At 38.9% G+C, this 12,709-nt stretch overlaps 1 protein-coding gene across 1 annotated transcript in view; it reads right to left on the reverse strand.

The window, feature by feature from the left end:
• Positions 1–11,093, reverse strand: part of RASGRP3 (RAS guanyl releasing protein 3) — a 55,759-nt gene extending 44,666 nt beyond the window's left edge. The window contains exons 1-2 of the mRNA XM_086327479.1: positions 10,923–11,093; positions 4,032–4,164 (exon numbers count right to left, since the gene is read on the reverse strand). The gene's annotated coding sequence lies outside the window, so the exon portion shown is untranslated. The remainder of the gene's footprint in view (positions 1–4,031; positions 4,165–10,922) is intronic.
• Positions 11,094–12,709: the final 1,616 nt, after the last annotated feature.

Below are 12,709 nucleotides of genomic sequence, written 5' to 3' on the forward strand. Positions count from 1 at the left end.
GTCCTTCCAGTGAACACCCAGGATTGATCTCCTTTAGAATAGACTGGTTGGATTTCCTTGCAGTCCAAAGGACTCTCAAGAGTCTTCTCCAACACCACAATTCAAAAGCATCAATTCTTTGGCACTCAGCCTTCTTCACAGTCCAACTCTCACATCCATACATGATTATTGGAAAAACCATAGCCTTGACTAGACGGACCTTTGTTGACAAAGTAATGTCTCTGCTTTTTAATATGCTATCTAGGTTGGTCATAACTTTCCTTCCAAGGAGTAAGCATCTTTTAATTTCATGGCTGAAATCACCATCTGCAGTGATTTTGGAGCCCAGAAAAATACAGTCATCCACTGTTTCCCCATCTATTTTCCATGAAGTGATGGGACCAGATGCCATGATCTTCGTTTTCTGAATGTTGAGCTTTAAGCCAACTTTTTCACTCTCCACTTTCACTTTAGTTCTTCTTTACTTTCTGCCATAAGGGTGGTGTCATCTGCATATTTGAGGTTATTGATATTTCTCCCAGCAATCTTGATTCCAGCTTGTGCTTCCTCCAGCCCAGCATTTCTCATGATGTACTCTGCATATAAGTTAAATAAGCAGGGTGACAATACACAGCCTTGACATACACCTCTTCCTGTTTGGAACCAGTCTTGTTCCATGTCCAGTTCTAACTGTTGCTTCCTGATCTGCAAACAGGTTTCTCAAGAGGCAGGTCAGGTGGTCTGGTATTCCCATCTCCTTCAGAATTTTCCACAGTTTATCATGATCCACATAGTCAATGGCTTTGGCATAGTCAATAAAGCAGAAATAGATGTTTTTCTGGAACTCTCTTGCTTTTTTGATGATCCAGCGGATGTTGGCAATTTGATCTCTGGTTCCTCTGCCTCTTCTAAAACCAGCTTGAACATCTGGAAGTTCATGGTTCACGTATTGCTGATTACTTGGATTAATTTTATTACAAGTATATGAAAGTGAAAGTGGCTCAGTCATGTCTGACTCTTTGTGACCCCATGGACTATAAACTCCATGGAGTTCTCTAGGCCAGAATACTGGAGTGGGTAGTCTTTCCCTTCTCCAGGGAATCTTTCCAACCCAGGGATCAGACCCAGGTCTCCTGCATTGCAGGTAGATTCTTTACCAGCTGAGCCACAAGGGAAGCCCAAGAATACTGGAGTGGGTAGCCTATCCCTTCTCCAGAGGATCTTCTCAACCCAGGAATCAAACCAGGATCTCCTGCATTGCAGGTGGATTCTTTACCAACTGAACTATCAGGGAAGGCCCTACAAGTATATATAGAGAGATAAACTTTAAAGCGCAAATATATTAATGAGGATTATGTAAATGTGATCACGTAAATGTTGAACAACTGGTAAAAAAATATTATTTGCATAACTTTTCTAATAGTATTAAAAATATTAACAATAATCTATTGAACATCCACATTATGTACCAGGTTTTATATCAGATGTTTTGCATATATTATCCAACTTGACCTTCACAGCAATACTGTAAGGTAGTAATTATGATTTCCAGTATAGACACAAGGTCATGGGGTTCACAGAAATTTGGCAGTTGGTCTAAAGCCATACAATTATTAAGGCCTTGAATCAGAACTCCATTATAAAAGTTTTTGGTTTCCCTTTTTCCCTTGTATTGCTCTCCCAAGTGCGGACATCATGAGCTGTCATAATTTTGCCCCCTAATCTAGTGTGAAAAACAGCACTTCACACCATCTCAAAAAGACAATATAAACCAGGTTATTTGTCACAGAGGTAGAAGGAAACGTGGGCCTGAGAGCTGTCCATTTTATAGCAACGGCATGGGGAAAGTGGGATTAGAAACAACCTCTCCGAGATGCTTATACCAAAAGTGTCCCTGTAGGAAACACAACGTCATTTTATTTTACAGAGCAAGTCCTTGATGCCAGCTCCATACAAGGCTTAGAGAAATGGAGACATCATCATGATGTAAGACAGTTATCCACTTTGAACCGTTTTGCAGGTAAATGTGGCCATTCGGACTGCATCTCTTGAACTGTTTAAAGTCAATGTCTCTTTTACTCTCAAAGTTTATTTATTCCTTTGTAGTCATGGAGCACCTGACAATTGCTAGGCACTAGGTAAGGCATTGAGGCTGCCAAGATGAACTCATCATCACCTCATCCCTGCCTTCAGTGGGCCCAGTCAATTTCAGAAGGCAAACACATGAATGCAAAGAAAAGAAAAAAAAAAAAAAAAGCCTAAGGTCCACACGTGCGGCTGCATTAGTTCAACGATGCCACTGAAGACTGACATCTGAGTCTATTCACCAGCTAAATAAATCCGGTGGAAACACAGTCTTGAGCTAAAGGTACCACTCTTAGAGCATCAAAAGAAGAATTATTTCATGTGTCATAAAAATAACAGAAACACTGGATCAATGCTGAGCCACTTTGATACTCAAAGGGTTTGTGAAATGGGATTGTTAAAGTAGTGCGGAACCAACTCTTACATCTCTTAACAAAGTAGCCTTATCAGTAAGACCCTTCCAGAACACCATAATTTAACACAACACCCTCTCTCCATGCCCACCTCCCAATTGGCATGCCCTATCTCTCTTCCCGGATTTATTTTTCTTCATAATATGTATCCCCATTTAAGATGCTATATATTTTACTTGTTCATCTGCGCTTAAATCTTTCTAGCACTACATACATAAGCTCCATGAGTACAGGAATTTTTGTGTTAGCTCTCTGGTATTTTCCCCAGTTCCTAAGATTTTGCCTCTCAAAAAAACAATTTGCTGAATTAATGAATGAGTAAATGGATGGATAAAGAAAGAGTAAAATAAAAATGATAAAATGCTGGTCTTTGAATATGTATATATTTGGAAGAGTGGATACCATAAAATTTTAAGAGGTTGTTTTTTAGTTTGTTTTAGTACTGAAAGCTACTAAACTGTAGCTAGTTTAGTAGCAGCTTTTAGTAAACATTACTGGAACAGATGTTTTCTAGATTTTCTGCAGCTTTCTAGATATGATAGTACCTGCCTATACTCCATTGATAATAAGAACTTGGTACCTCTTCCAGGACATTTTGCAGCAGAATTTTTCTGATTTTCTTAATGCAAATTCTGTCAACCCCACAAAAAGTCAACGATAATAAGAACTTGGTACTCTTCCAGGACATTTTGCGGCAGAATTTTTCTGATTTTCTTAATGCAAATTCTGTCAACCCCATGAAAAGTCAACACTGGACAATTGACAAGTTTGATTACCTTCTTATATCAGTTCAGTTCAGTCACTCAGTCGTGTCCGACTCTTTGCGACCCCATGAACTGCAGCACGCCAGGCCTCCCTGTCCATTACCAGCTGCTGGAGTCTACCCAAACCCATGTCCATTGAGTCAGTGATGCCATCCAACCATCTCATCCTCTATCATCCCCTTCTCCTCCTGCCCTCAATAAACAGGCTTTTTTTTTTTTTAATCTTGTTAATGCTTGCTAATGAAGAGTAAATGTATTACTTAGAACCAAACAACCTAGATTAATTAAACTAATTCTGAGGTCAAAACCAAAATTATTCAGCTAGTACGGGGAAGGTATTGACTTTCCCCAGAGGGTTAGAAGTAATCTGGCACCAAAGACCTGTCACCATATTTGGAGTTATATTTGTGATCTGCAAAGAATCAGTACATGAGAGCCAGATGGACGAGGCTCTCCAGTTACAATCTGTTTCTGCAATCAGGAGATGTATCTGTGTCCCTGTTTAGAATTCTATCACCTGCATATGTACCTGAGATCTCATTTCATTTGTGTGGATATTATTGTGTCTACAACTGTTTGTTCAAAAGTAAAGTTTCTTTATTACAAAGGCAATATGCATTCATCATTTAAAATAGGACAGTAATGAAAAAGGAAAGAAAAATCATTATCCACAATTTCATCATCCAAAGAACTCTTGTTAATACCATGGCATGTTTCTTTCGGTTTTTTCTCTCATAATTATTTTGGCAAGTTTCTTACATAATCTACAATAGTTTAAAGAAATACTTACCTATTGGTCTTACACAGATAGATATCCAGACCTGAAAGAATATTAAGAGCAGTTTTCATCACTGGCAAATGCACTGAGGATGCAGTCTGCTGAATTGGTTTATCCAACACAAATAATAAGTACTTTGGAGAACCTGATAAAAGAACAGAAATAAATCCCCAGAGTTAAATAATAGGAGCCCCAAATAATCCATTGCATTAAAGCATTTCCAAAACCCTTCAGTTATAAGTGGGTTTGAGATTTTTGTCTAAACATCACCCACAAAATTAATTAAAAAGACAATACATTTGAAGTAGTTATTTGGTGCCATGATATTTTTAACATCAAATTGTTTTTTAAAAATAAAATAAATTCCAGCCAATTAAAAGCTACAAGTATGGAGGACTTCCCTGGTGGTCCAATGGTTAAGAATCCACCTTCCAAGCAGGGGATGTGGGTTCAACCCCTGGTCAAGGAACTAAGATTCCTCATGCCGTGAGGCAACTAAGCCTCTGAGGGAACTGGAAAGAAGCCCTCACAACAATGCAGATCCAGCGTGCTGCAACTAAGACCTTATGCAGCCCAAAAAACCTGCAAGTGTGACAAAACCAAAATTTATACACAACATACAACATTATTTTAGTCCAAATATACATCTATGGGTAGATTACATATTAAGAATTTCCAAACATTGACTTTTGAATGTTAGTAAATCTCTGAAACAATTTGTTATGGTGATCATGAAACTGATTCTAAATCACTCCTGACAGTCTTAGTGAGAATGTCAATGTTATTTTATTCCATGTTGTTTAGTCTTCTGATGGCTTTGGACTTGCTTTCGTGTTGATAGGTACTCTCTGGCTTCAGTGAAAATTATTGGTCCCCAGCATAAACATTTTTCACAGGTTTGAAAAGGACACAGTAAGTCAAAATTTCCCCAGAGCTTGAATTCTTTCTAAGAGAGAAAGTCTCACCTCAGAAGAACAATAGACTTCTGTTGGGTGTGATTTCCAAAGGCCATGATGCCTTCACACAGCAAAAGACTTTCATTAATGTGACTTGTGAAGACCCAAAAAATCCTTGTGAGGTGGCTTAGGACAATAAGAATGATGCTCTCAATGTTAGAGATTGTGCAAAGGAGCCAACTCCATGCAACTATACATGGACAGATCTTAAGAGTCCCAGACTCTTGACTCAGAGCATTTAGTTTTCCAAAATCGTGTTTCAATATCAGATAGACAAACGGGGAGAATTTTACTACTGTGAGTAAAATGCCATTACCATTCTGAGTGAAATGCCATTAACGCTAATTACTAGACTGTGTCAGACTTTATTTTGGGGGGCTCCAAAATCGCTGCAGATGGTGACTGCAGCCATGAAATTAAAAGACGCTTACTCCTTGGAAGGAAAGTTATGACCAACCTAGATAGCATATTCAAAAGCAGAGACATTACTTTGCCAACAAAGCTTCGTCTAGTCAAGGCTATGGTTTTTCCTGTGATCATGTATGGATGTGAGAGTTGGACTGTGAAGAAGGCTGAGAGCCGAAGAATTGATGCTTTTGAACTGTGGTGTTGGAGAAGACTCTTGAGAGTCCCTTGGACTGCAAGGAGATCCAACCAGTCCATTCTGAAGGAGATCAGCCCTGGGATTTATTTGGAAGGAATGATGCTAAAGCTGAAACTCCAGTACTTTGGCCACCTCATGCAGAGAGTTGATTCATTGGAAAAGACTCTGATGCTAGGAGGGATTGGGGGCAGGAGGAGAAGGGGACGACAGAGGATGAGATGGCTGGATGGCATCACTGACTCGATGGACACGAGTCTGGGTGAACTCCGGGAGTTGGTGATGGACAGGGAGGCCTGGCGTGCTGTGATTCATGGGGTCACAAAGAGTCGGACACGACTGAGTGACTAAACTGACTGAACTGACTGACTAGACTGTTTGAGTCAGAAGGTAACATAAAAGGCACGCACCGTCAATCTTGCAAAAAACTGGGTGCTCGGGAAGGTGTCTCCCTTTGTACACAGTTCCTCTTCCCTTCCCATATTTAAAAGCATTTAAGTTGAGGACTTAAGGTGAAGTATTATTGAAGATCAATGTGTAGAAGTACAGGAAGAGATGTTAATTTAGAGAAAGAAGAAGGAAATAGGAGAAAAAAAATTCTGTGATACTAGGGCATCCAGCGGCAGGTAGCCTCATCAGCAATGGAATCGCATTCCTGAAAGCGCTGAAGCCAAAGTAAGGTAATGACTGTCATAGATGTTGTAGACTAAACTCCCAGACAGCGTCTAGGAAACATGCCAGAATAACAGCAAAGGTTGATTGCCTGTAGCTCTAGGATTGCAGAATTTATAAGGTGAAATATTACATCTAGTAAGTATTCAAGGAATAGTGTTGAAATTATATTGGCCATATTAGAACTTCCAAAGATAGTTTTGTCTATAGCACTATCTCTGTTGCAAGAAAAGACAAATAAAATCTCTTGAAAGATTCTTCCTTCCTAATGGCAGATATGGTCTTAATATATAAGTAACCATAAGTATGTTCCCACACTCATATGACCTTCATATGGAGACAAGGGGATTGCTCCAAAAGCCTAAATCCTTTGCTAAAATGAGCAGTAGTTATTACAAACTTTCACACTTTAAGTTTTAACAACTAAGATGTCACAGCATTTGTAATTCTGGCAACACTCAAGCTTAATCTTCCTTTGTCTACAGAGACATGAAAATTTAAAAGTACTGTGATTATATTCACTGAGACTCCACAGTAGAATCAAGATTATTGAGTTCAATAAGAGAAATGACAAAACTATGAAAGATAGTTAATTTATTTGACAAATATTATAAGTAAGTGTTAAGTGTTAGTCACTCAGTTGTGTCCAACTCTTTGCAACCCCATGGACTGTAAGCCCACCAGGTTTCTCTGTCCATGGAATTCTCTAGGCGAGAATACTGGAGTGGATAGGGGATTTTCCAGGGGATGTTCCTGACCCAGGGATTAAACCTGGGGCTCTTGCATTGCAGGCAGATTCTTTACCATCTGAGCCACCAGGGAAGTCATGACAAATATTGGGTTGGCTCAAAAGTTCATTTAGGTTTTTCTGTAAGATTGTACAGAAAAACCCAAATGAATTCTGTGGCTAACCCTATACTTATTGAGTATCTACTGGACACCAAATACCAAGCAAGGTACACTTGAGTGGCTGGTAGAAAAATTTGGAGACAAGCAGAGAGAAGGATAAATTGACGAACATGACAAACATAATTCTTGCTCTTCAGTTCAGTTGCTCAGTCATGTCCTATTCTTTGCAACCCCATGAACCGCAGCACACCAGGCCTCCCTGTCCACCACCAACTCCCAGAGTTCACCCAAACCCATGTCCATTGAGTCGGTGAGGCCATCCAACCATCTCATCCTCTGTCATCCCCTTCTCCTCCTGCCCTCAATCTTTCCCAGCATCAGGGTCTTTTCAAATTCTTGCTCTTATACTCCAGCAAAGAATTAAATAAGAAATTAAAGTATCCTGTGAAGGGCTGGAGCACTAAGACAGTCTAGGAGTCAGACGAGTTTTAGCCAGGCCAAGTGTGGGTAGGATGATAGCAATTAAGAAAAGTTAAAAGATATTTAGAATGACTGATGTATTGAATGGGGCAAGAGATGAGCCTAAAAAGGTCAGTAGCAATAGCTCATGAACTGTATTGTTAGCTATATTAAGGAGTTTGGGCTTTATCAGAAAGGTAATGAGAATCCATTGTTTTAAAAGTAAGTAGGAGAATGGTATGATCAAATTTGGATTTTTTAAAAGATTCTTCCAGCTGCAATATGGAGGAGAAATTAGTAAAGACTACACTAATGACCAGTTCATAGTCAGTTATAACTATCTATGCAAGAGATATAAGTTATCTAAAACAATGTGTGGCAGTGAAAACGGAGAGATGTGATTGGTCACAGAGCATATTCTGAAGGTAGATCCACCAAGATTTGCTGATCTGTTGGCTATGGGGAATGAGGAGAAAGGAGGAATCAGGGATAATTTCCAGATTTCCAGCTAGACATCTGGTTGGGTTACGGGCCATTTCCCTGAGACTGAGAAACTAAGGAACGGGGGACGGAGTAGGAAGTTCATGGAAAGGGCAGCAAACAATGAATGCATTTTTGAATGTGTGGAGTTAGAGATGTCTGAGACATCTTAAGGGGAATGTTGAGTTAGCTTCTGGATATCTGTTACATGTTTAAGTGCTAAGCATCAGTGGAAAGGGAAATTTAAGGGGTAAGAGAAAAAGAACTTATATAACAAGGTCTTTGGAAAGACAACAGTGATGGGCTGTGCCCAAGTGGAGGGATTTACCTTGGATAAAGCAGAAGGTTGCCTCTTTCAATGTAAAGGCATGGAAGAGGAAAAAACAGGTACAGATACAGGTGTATGTGTCCTTTTGATAGCAGGAAGTTAAGGAAGTTCCTGTCTAGTGACTTCTATTTACTCTAAAAGAAGGAGACAAGGTCATCCGCTAGAAGGTCTGATGGAAGCAGATCTGAGGTTTACCCAGAGGAGAAAAGAAGCAAAAGATACTGTATAAGATCAGAAGAAAGAAACCAGAAGTACTGGGATAATTTCCATCGAGAATAAAAGGCTGATTTTCTCTTCTTCTGGAGTTTGTTTTGAGAGGAAGTTTAGTGTTCCTTGTTCCTTGGGTGACATTACTCACTCATTTCTTCTGTATGGAGCAGGCAATTCTGGGTTTCTACTGTTATCATCTAGTCACATAAGTTTCTATAAGTATGAACCTCAGAGCTAAAGCGTGGTTGGCATTTTCTGGATGGTTTCCATATTGAGGGCATAGGGCTCCCGTCTCACCCAGCTTTGCTTACAACAGGGAAGATGGAGACAGATACTATTGGAAAGGAAACTATAATAAAGAAATAATTTACCTACCACACTTTGACTTGCTTCAGGAAATTTCATTCTGGCAACTTCAACCTCAGCACTCATTCCCATGTTCTCTACCTTTCTAGCCAAGATTTCTCTGTCTCGGACCCACCATGCACAATCTCCAATGGTTTCATTACCTGTTACTTTTTAAAAGGTCATATGTCACATGACACATTACTGTTGCTCACTATTCAGATTTAGCATTCTTTGGTTATTTCTGTGTTGGTCTTGTTTTAATTTTCTTTTTAATTTCTTTCAATGTTAGCTCTGAGTTCTTGGAACTTATCTTTCTACTTTATTTCCTCCAGTCAGTTACTTTTGCTCGAGTGCTCTGTTAAAGTCTCATTGCCAGCATGGTCAGGGTTGATTCTATCATAAAGCAACTTAGAAAGTATGATAGTATGAACTTAGAAAATGAACATAGTGCTAATAGCAAAGTTAAAGCATTTCAAATGGGCCATAGTGATGACCCATAGAAGAAAGTATCCCACATTTACAGATAGTGGATCAATATTTCCAAATTCTATTTAAGACTGACGGGAAGCAATAGTCATGAATAATATTGAATCTCTCAGATATAAAAGCGATTTTTTTCATTTTTGACTTAGATAGGTTTATTTAATGTCACAATGAGATTTTCCTGAGTTTTAAATTTTTATTTGTTTTGCTTATTTTTTTCCTGCAAAGAGCTTTTACTAAATTAACTGAGCATTAATAATAAATGTTGTCCTGGATTCTAGAAAGCAGAATAATAATAACTTATACAAATACTACTTGTTGGAGAGTATAATGTGACAGACATAATGTTGGGGAAATTACCTATATTAGGTTTAAATCTTATAACACCCTGAAAGTTAGGTATTATTATAACCATTTCATAGAGGAGGAAATTGAGGCTTGGAGAGGTGAAATTATTTGTCCATATCATATTATTAGTTAAGTGGCAGAGCTAAGTCCATCTGACTCCAAAAATTTATATTCTTTTCACTATCCAGACAAATGTTAGCTGTTGCTAATGCTTGCCTATTAGATCCATTTTTAGGCATTATCTAGAACAAATGTTTACTGTTCCCTTTGCTTAGCTTCTAAGCATTCTGTCACTGGCACTATTGTCTGAAAATGAATAACAATCATTATTACAGCAAGCTCGACAATTTAGGGACTCACTGGTACCAAACACCGAACAGAAGTCAATAACCGTCTCAGAGCTCATCTCACAAGACCTCATAGCATTTTTCTGTGACAATTAAGTATTGGCAAAAAGGTTGCATTTTATTTATTTTTTCTTGGTAAACAGTATTTAGTACTGACAACCAGACTGACATATTTGCAGTTCAATGAGAAATTAAAGTCTTGAAGAAGTTCTAGCAATAAATGCCATGGAAGAGAACTCAAACCAGGGCTCTGTGACACCCTAGAGGGGTGGGATAGGGTGGTAAGTGGGAGGGGATATATGTATACCTATGGCTAATTCATGTTGATGTCTGTCAGAAATCAGCATAATATTGTAAAGCAATTATCCTTTAATAAAAAAATAAAAAAATTTTAAAAATGCAGTAAACTCTAAAGTCCAAACCAAGCGGGTATTTTCCTTGCATTTGGCTGTAGACAAACAGAAGAGTATTAACATATACACATATTAGGCATTTGCAGTCAGATATTTTTTAGATGGACATGTTCACCCACACAGAAAGATTATGGCAACTCCAGTATTCAGATTGTAAATATCCCCCAAATAAGACCCAGAAATAGGAGATGCTTAGCTCAGAAGTTAACACTTTAAACTTTGGGAAAATAGGGTTTTTTCTTTAAAGATCGACACTTTCAAAACAAAAAAAGATCGACACTTTCTTCTCCTGAAGATGCCAATAATATATTCATACCAATCCTGTCTGTGGCACTAGTTCTTTGGAAAGATGTGGTCCAAATGCCGTGAAATAAAGTCATATTCCCTTACCCTTTGATTGCTCATTTACCTTAGAGTGAGTGTATGATGATGATGATGCAGGAGGAGGAGGAAGAGGAAATCATCTTTTTGAGTACTACAATCCAGTCACTGTGCTGAGCACTTTACCCAGTGAATTCTCGAAGGCCAGGCCCCACCGCAGAAATCCAGCAATAAATAAAATGCAGCAAAAAAACAAAAGTTGACTCTGAGAAAACACCCTGATGCTGGGAAAGATTGAAGGCAAAAGGAGAAGGGGGCAACAGAGGATGAGATGGTTAGATGGCATCACTGACTCAGTGGACATGAATTTGAGCAAACTCCAGGAGATAGTAGAGGACAGAGGAGCCTGGCGTGCTACAGCCCATGGGGTGGCAAAGAGTTGGACATGTGGCTGAACAACAACAACAGCACTTTGTTATTTGTTACCAAAAGAAAATGCAAGGAGGCCTTGTGGGGTGAGCTCTGAGCTAGTTATTAACTTCCATTTAGTACTTAGTGCCAACACTAACATCCTCATACCTGTGAACCCACCATGAGCAGGAGGACATTCTCAGTAACTGGCATGGGGGTTAAGTAAAACTCAGGTATCTTCCCACTGGGATTCAGCTGACAGTCTCAGGGAACAGAATCTATACAAAAGAGGCTCCAAAGGAATGAAAACATTACACAGACCACCACTGAGAAGCAAGAGAATATGAACAGAAGACACAGCCTGGAGGACAAAATCTCTCTCTTACCTATCACCACTTGGGGCTGGGAGTGGAAGCTGCCTGTCTCTGAAGGGACTGGGAGAGGATTTCAAAACCTGAGTTCTAAGTTGTTACAAAGGAATGCAGCAAGAAGATAACACAATGAAATATTGCCTTCAAATTGTCTCCATGCTTTCAGAGAAAGGCATGTGTTTGATTGAGCAAAAAGGCCAGTGATTACTACTTACCTATGAAATGTTCAGCACTGTGCTATGAGCTGAAGGTATAAAGAGCTGTTCATAAAGACCCACATCCCTGTAAGGGAGACCCATTATAAACTGGTTATTATAAAACAGTGTTAAGTCCAGTATCAGAGACATATGCCCAAGACATTATAGGAGCCTAGGAATTGGACAAATTTAACCAAAGAGATTCAGGAAGGCTTCCTCAAAGAGAGGACCCTGGAGAATACTGAGTTTATGGATCACAAAACGAAAACAGAAAATACCAGCAAAATTCACTGGTGTCAGATAGCAAAGTGGCTAGGATTATGAGCATGATTTTAGAACTGGGCAGGAGATGGATATTACCAATCTGCTATCAAAACTTAGCATCATATGAAAAAAGAAGAAGAACACACGGAAGACAGTATTTGGAATAAGAGCTGTTAAGGGTGAAATGATTGGAGCTGGGCAGGTATGAGTTGAATTTTGAAGATTTAAAAAACATATAAGTAATGAATGTACCACAAAAAGATAGGGACTGTACAATGTTTGATCATTATCATTATTTATTTAATTTTATTACTTGCACTAATAAGCTTTAAAAACTAGATTTCTTACATTATTTTGATGCTAATTTTGTTTACAGAGATACAGACCTACTTGAAGATGTAGTCTTAATTTCTCCTTTTCAAGTGAACTGTACAGTGTTCTCATACAAGTGAAATATTCTTCTAACACTTTGGTGGTGGTGGTTTAGTCGCTAAGTCGAGTCCGACTCTTGCGACCCCATGGACTGTAGCCTGCCAGGCTCCTCTGTCCATGGCATTCTACAGGCAAGAATACTGGAGTGGGTTGCCATTTAGTTTATATTTATGTTTTAATTAAGTTTTATTGGAGTATGG

The sequence above is a fragment of the Bos grunniens genome, chromosome 11, assembly GCF_055505025.1.
Source record: "Bos grunniens cultivar Pamir isolate PY7600 chromosome 11, Bosgru_T2T1.0, whole genome shotgun sequence".
Classification (NCBI taxonomy): Eukaryota; Metazoa; Chordata; class Mammalia; order Artiodactyla; family Bovidae; genus Bos; species Bos grunniens.